The sequence below is a fragment of the Polypterus senegalus genome, chromosome 2, assembly GCF_016835505.1.
Source record: "Polypterus senegalus isolate Bchr_013 chromosome 2, ASM1683550v1, whole genome shotgun sequence".
Lineage (NCBI taxonomy): Eukaryota > Metazoa > Chordata > Cladistia > Polypteriformes > Polypteridae > Polypterus > Polypterus senegalus.
The window spans coordinates 7,569,835-7,577,348 of record NC_053155.1 but is presented as its reverse complement, the minus strand read 5'-3'; the positions used below and the strand labels follow the sequence as shown (position 1 = coordinate 7,577,348).

Sequence of the window (7,514 nt, the reverse complement as noted above, 5' to 3'; positions counted from 1 at the left end):
TGAGCAAGAAAGCCATGTCACAGGCTAGGTGGACATATCTGCCCGTGAATTTTCATTTAGCAGTGCTAGAGATGGCAACTCGTAATTTCAACGCCAGCTCAAGAGAGAATATGAGCTTCATGTTGTGCTGGTGACACCCTTATTAGACTTACATTGGACTTAAACAGGATCTGTCCATCATAATTCCAAGTAATGAACGGAAATCTGCAATTAACAAAATACACACCAGTCTGTGAAAAAAATAAAATGCATCCAGGAGAAGACCCTACATGTCATCAGGCACCTGTTTCTATTTTAACAGCGTTGATATTTTGTATTAGCCAAGGGATGAGTCACCACCAAGATGGGCTGGTAGTCCATTATGGAAAGTAGCATCTTCAGAGTCCGTAGCTAAGGAGCCTTTAAAAACGACAAGCCTGCCAAAGTTACAAAAGAATATCTACTAGTGCAACAACAGCAAGAGGGTCTTTAAAGGATAACTACCTAAAAGAGCCATGTTAAGAGTAAAGGATCCATATTCACATTCAGTGCCAGCTCTACATTGGTGTTAGAAGTGGGATGAGGAAAAGACTTTCTGCCCAGTTTAACAAAGCGCCATTACCTCAGACACCTGAAATGGTATTGCAGGGCTCATCTGATGAATTGTGGGAGAGTCTTAAGGCTGAGATCTTGGATCTGGAATGCTGTTTGCATCATCAGTACAGGAAGAAGATGCTGCCTCTGCATCGCCACCACCACTTCTCCATCTGCTATGGTCCATTGGCCTGGTCACAAATAGAGCTACAGGCTCTTGTAGCTACATATAAGGGCCATGTAAAGAGCGAACAATCCATTTTGACACTCAGCACCGGTGCTACAACATGTTTTAGGACTGTCATGCTCCCAACCTCCTTAGACCATACTGGTAAGAAAAATGTCTGACAGTATTAGAATTGTGATTACTCCTAACTGCTGACAGGACTATTTGGATTAGAATTCATTGTGTTTTTAGAAAAGCTGCTGAGATGTTTTATACCACACTACTCACTCGTCATTTTATCTTATTTAACGTAACATTTCCAGTCTTCCCATAATAATACAATGTGTAAAGGATGCTTTGCTCTACTTAAAAGAAATCAAAGTTACCATCTAAGAAACTACTAAACATTTCTGTATAATTTGTTCAAAGTGTATTCATGTTGTCCTTACATAATAATGTTGAGTGTGTGTTAGCCCTTTAGATGCTTCAGGATCTTCAAGTGGTGACTACATGATGGTTTATTTGACAACTCTCCAGATGGGATGGTGATGGAGTTAAAGCCAAATTTTAAATGAGAAATGGGATTTCTCTAAATCACATTATCAGTAATCATAGAAAACTAATAAGAAGATGGAGAGTACAACAAACATAACAAATTCAACACCATACGGTAAATACAACATCAGATGTAGATGTGAGAAGCACTCATGGACTTCTAAATGTGGGCAGATGTTAAGTAGCCTGTCCCTAAACCTGGTGCAAGTGCTGATGGTGGTCCTGAACCATCTAACAGAACAGAGGTGGGAGAACGGTGCCTGTGCAAAACGGCTGAGGTCTACAATAACACTGTTTGCCTTTTTCTTAGCCAGTCTCTTATGTCCTGAACAAAAATAAGATGTGACCATCAACAGTCTGTACCAATTTTACCATCCTCTGTAGTGCTCTGGGCTGAAATGGTGCTGTACCAGGATGGCGTGCAGTCAGTGAGGATGGACTCTGTTGAGTACATGTAGACATTGCTGATCATAAAAGGAGACATCAGGATTTTTAGAGATATCTGAAAGGGGTTGGTTAGTAAGCCATCTTGATGACATTCAAGATGTGTAGAGAGAAGCTCAGTTCATTCCAAGACATTTAAACCTGCCAGCTCTCCTTGTGACATCCCCTTAAACATACTGTTGTCATGAATTTGATTATGTTTTTGTGTTTCAAAATCAGTTATTCTAGTTTGGCTCCTACTGCATATAGCCTCTCATGACAAATGGATGAACTGCCACTCTGGCCAGGATCTGATCCACTGAAACCTGTGTACCAGTGTCTCTATTAAGTAAGTCCCCTTTTTTGAGGGTTAGTTTAGAAATGACCAGCTAGGAATTCCTCCTCCTTGGCTACCATCTCAGCCTTGGACTTCATACCCATGGACGGTATGCAATATTTATACTGGACTAACATGTGACCATTACCCACACATCTCTACCTCTTTTTGATGTGTACAACATCTGTAATGGACACCTGGGTGAGCTCCTCCATGGAGTGTGTACATGAATCAGAGTATAAAACGGAATAAAAATGGTTAACTTTTACAAGTATCATAACTTTACACATACTGTTAACAATCAAATCAAATGTATGTTTTTTTTTTATATAGTAGTAATAATAATAGCAGCTCAAAGTTCTAAATGCAGGAAGGACCCAAGATCGAACCAGCAATGTCCTGAATTACGAAGCAGCACTTCTTACCCCTGACCAGCCAAACAAGTTTCTGTGAGACAGCAGGGTCTCCACTGTGAAACTCGCAAACGCACACATGTATGTAGACGTCTTTACTTCATATCAATTGATATTTGGGTTTCAGTTTTCACACATTGACAGCAATGTGTAAGCTGAGCAATTTCTTCAGTTTTATTCTTGTATAAAAGCACACTTGTTTTGTTATACCTTTTGTGAAAGTGTTTATTTGATATTTGGACTTCAGTCTTCACATATTATACACTTCACATCAACATTTTTTTGTTATTACTATAACATATTACATTTCTTGCCTCACATTTCCTATCATCCTACATTTACATAGATCGTTGTAGACACGGAACAGCCATGAAATGAATGTATTTTAAATAACGATTACTCTGTATGGCAGGATGATGAGAAAGAAGCTCTTTCTGCACTCAGGCCACAAACAGAGTCGCTCATTTAGACAAGCCAGGTTCATTTTGGAACAAAGTGCTTTGGACTGATGAGACACAAATTGAGTTATTTGGTCAGAACAAAAAGCGCTTTGCATGAAGAAGAAGAACACCGCATTCCAAGAAAAACACCTGCTACCTCCTGTCACATTTGGTGGAGGTCCCATCATGCTGTGGGGCTGTGTGGCTAGTTCAGGGACTGGGGCCCTTGTTAAAGTCGAGGGTCAGATGAATTTAACCCAATATCAACAAATTCTTCAGAATAATGTTCAAGCATCAGTCCCAAAGTTAAAGTTACGCAGGGGTTGGATATTCCAACAAGACAATGACCTAAAACACAGTTCGAAATCTACAAAGGTGTTCATGAAGAGGGAGAAGTACAATTTTCTGAAATGGCCGTCACAGTCCCATGACTTGAATATCATCGCAAATCTATGGGATGATTTGAAGCAGGCTGTCCATGCTCGGCAGCCATCAAATTGAACTGAACTGGAGAGATTTTGTATGAAGAATGGTCAACAATACCTCCATCCAGAATCCAAACACTCATCACAGGCTATAGGAGGCATCTAAAGGCTGTTATATCGGTAAATGGAGGCTCAAGTAAGTATTGATGTAATATCTCTGTTGGGGTGCCCTAATGTATGCACCTGTCTAATTTTATTGTGATGCATATTGCATATTTTCAGTTAATCCAATAAACTTAATGTCACTGCTGAAATCCTACTGTTTCCATAAGGCGTGTCGTATATTAAAAGGAAGTGGCTACTTTGAAAGCTCAGCCAATGAAAAACAAAAATCCAAAGAATTAAGAGAGGTTCCCAAACTTTTTCATATGACTGCATGATGATGACTGGATTCTAAGTCAATTTAGATTTCCAAGCACACTCTTCTTGGAGCTGTTGATATAAATTTTAAGATGAAATGCAGCAAAGTATGTTTATTACATTATACAGATAAAATGTTAAAATCATTTAAATAATCTATATTGTAAATAATTAAACATGTGAGGACTCTGTATCGCAGCGATGAGCAGACGCCCCGTTCAGGGATTGTTCCTGCCTCGCGCTGTATGCTTGCTGGCATTGTTGCAACCCCGGATGGACAGATGGATGGAAATATTAAACATGTACTACGAAGATATTTCAGCATTCTAAACTTACAGATGGCTTGACATCTATTACAGAGCTGATTGTGTGGCTATTAGTTACTTGGAGAAAGAAAAGTAAGGACAGGAATTGGGGGTTAGAGACAGTACTGCTGCAATAAATTATTTCATCAAAGGTCGCACACGGCGCAGCAAGCATTTTGCGGGAGGAACAATCTCTGGATGGGGCGCCAGCTTGTCACTATCACTGTGCCACCTTGTCCCCATGTTTAATACATGCTTTAATTCGGCGGTTCAAAACCTGTGGGGTACACCCCCCTAGTAACAAAAAAGGGGGCACGAAGATGTGAAAAAAAGAAAACAAGAATCAAAAATAGGAAAAATACATCTATTGAAACCAAAACAAATGAACTTAAACTACATTCTGATACTAGAAAAATAAATATAGAGTTAGATTTAAATACTCTTTAGAATATTTTCTTGATTTAACCTTTGTAACGATGCTCCTCTCCGCACTTGTTGATGCTTCACAGTTGTGCGATGCTTGCTTGCGGTCAATTAAAAGTTTATCCATGGTGGTGAGCTTAAAAATGTTTGGTTTTTACAACATATATTCGAGTTGCTACAAACACTATCGAGTACTTAAGTCAAACAACCAGACTGAAATATGGTGTCGGCAAGACAAAGTTCACATTTATAGTAGCAGGTGCAGCTTTAGTAAATTCAGCAAAGATTGAAACTTTCCGTGAAAGCACGAGAAATAAGAAGAGTTATATGTGGCGTAATTTTGCTATTCGTAGGGAAATTTTAAACTTGTAGCGGTGTATCGGCCGCAAAAAATATAGGAATAAATTTTATTAGGGTTTCAAAAAAAACGTTAGGGGGTGCGATTAAAACTGTTATGAAAACTCGGGTCGCAATTACTTAAAGGTTGAGAAACGCTACTTTAATTCCTATCATTACGAAAGTTATATCAAGTATACATTATAGTATTTAAATTATTCAAAGAGCTGTAATATCATGAAATATAATGGACTCTGTGTCCTGTTGGAGGAAGAGAAAGGCCATTTAAGAAGCACGTAGTGATTCACACACATAGAGCACATAGAGGAACAAATACAAAACAAAGCATTTAACGTGCTATTTTAATTACGATGGGATTTGAGAAACTAGTAAATTAAACGATTTTAAGATGAAGTTTATGATGTTCTACTTTAATGATAAAATAAACTACGTGATTAAAGTGGAAATTTCAAGATTAAAGTTGACATTTTCAAGCTTTTTTTCCACTATGTGCCTATTTTTTTCTTTTCTCTGTACCCTAATAATCTTCATTATGACAATCAGATGGTGGGCTACAACACTTTGATATCTGAGTAATTCTTTTTTCTTCGGGCACTGTGCAACTTTGTGAACTTGAACTTTTGAGTTTCTCCGACACTCTATGTCACTCGATCAACTTCCTTTTGTTGTTTATATCACTGCTTAAACCAACAAATAGTACGTTTTTCTTTGCCTCCACTTGGCGTTTGCTGAAATTCTTTTTTCCCTGGTGCTTTTGCCATTGTCTTTTCACAGAACGCTGCATTTAAGGGTTATTTATATTGACTTGCATATTCAAAGAGGCGTAATTCTTTGAGGAGTTGGGGAGTGGCAGCAGGTGCGTTCACATGTGTTACTTTTCACACTGACCGGGATTTATGGAGCGGAAGAACATGAAAGTTGACGAACACACAGATTGATGCATCTGGATTTTTTTGTGCGTACGCAAATTTTCACTTTCCTTTTTTGCCCAAACTGTACCCACTATGAAACCCACACTCTCCTCTTGTTGTCATTCCAGCTCACCTCTTTAGAGAGACTTTGATGTTATTGATAAGTCAGCATTTCTACTGTCCTTGCATCCCTGAAACAAGCAGTGGTCCAGCCTGTGTTTAAAAACATGGACTTGGCCCGAGTTGCGTTAGTAATTTCTTTCCTGTTTCTAAATTGTGCTTCCTCTCTAAATTCTTCTAATCTAATGGAGTCACTCCAGTCAGAGTTCAGAACTTTACATAGTACAGAGTCTACTCTTTTAAAGGTCACCAAAGACAACAGAAATCAAATAGACAATCAAAGATGGACAATCAGACAAATGGACAAGGAGCCAGCTAATTTTCTGCATTATATTTGTTTTTATTTTAAATAACTGAACATTTCTTGACTTCTTTCTTGGTAATGATTGGTCAGGGTTGGTCCTTTTGGTCTACAAGAGAAGCAGACAACTGGTGAAATGAGTAGAGTGAGATGATAGGCTTTGAACTTTCATAGATGACTATTTAGACTCTGCTGTGAGCTCTGTGAATTAATAGAAAGTGAGGAGAGTGAAGGCCTTGAGCAGCGTCTGATCACACTGTTGGTATAGGTGTGAAATACGGAGTTGGCTGTTTGTGTAAAATGATGGTCCTAAAAAAGAACTCACCATTATTTTTTATTTAAACATAACTTTTATTACCATTAATTTGAGAGGAAGCAAAAACTAAATGATAAGCTTCCTTCAAGTATGGGACACCCTCTTCTTTTCACTTGATGCCACACTTGTAGGATCCATAAATGTTTTTAAGCCTGCAAACAAATTAATCCTCCTTCCATCCAGCCAAAATTTAGCTCTGTAGCCCACACATGCTTACCAACTTAGTAGAGTCCTGAAAGATCATCCTCAGGTTGAACTCCGGCTAGCATTCCTCCTCCATATACACTGTAAGGAGTAAACACAGGTGACAGATCAGAAGTGCATTTCCATCCCTCTCTTTCTCTGCTCTTCTTTCTAGTTGTATGACAGCTGGCCTAGTAGACATTACATGTTGTTCTGACCACATAATGCAGCACATTCCACAGGCCTGGACCGAATGTCGTGTCCACCATAGAAGACTCCTACCTGGTCCTAAATGCACCTCTGGGTGTGAACACCACTTAAAGAGCAGGCTGCCATTAAAGTTTCATCCCATCAGACCTCACTTACCTGCTTGCTGTGCCCATCACAGTATGGAGGCTCAGGTCGTCTGTATAAGAGCTCATGGCTCTCCACACTCACACATTTTATGGACTTCAGATGTTCAACTGTCCTCTCATTCTCATATTGTATGTTAAAGGTTTGGAGATAGCACTGAATTTATAATTGAGAAATGAGAAAAGTTTTTTGTGATTATTTTTTTATCAGTATAAAATTAACAAAAGCAAAAAAAGAAGTTCACCTTTCACAAAAGCAAACCCAGGTCTCCATACTGCAAGGCAGCAGCACTACCACTGCGCCACCCTCAAAATGAGGAAATTATTTTTATTAGGGATGATAACCAATTTGATGAAAATAATAGCAGGGCTAGGAACAAAAATCTGCAATGATTTCTATAATGGGATTTAATTGTAAACATGGCTGAAAAAAATAGTCACACTTAGAAAATACCAAAAGATGAGAAAATGAAAAGACAAATGGAAAGAATAG

At 38.6% G+C, this 7,514-nt stretch overlaps 1 long non-coding RNA gene across 1 annotated transcript; it reads right to left on the bottom strand.

The window, feature by feature from the left end:
* Nucleotides 1-6,257: 6,257 nt before the first annotated feature.
* LOC120522277 lies at nucleotides 6,258-7,048 on the bottom strand. Its single transcript, XR_005632335.1, has 3 exons — nucleotides 7,035-7,048; nucleotides 6,703-6,770; nucleotides 6,258-6,278 (listed from the first exon to the last, which is right to left on the bottom strand). It is a non-coding gene; the product is annotated as an uncharacterized LOC120522277 (long non-coding RNA).
* Nucleotides 7,049-7,514: the final 466 nt, after the last annotated feature.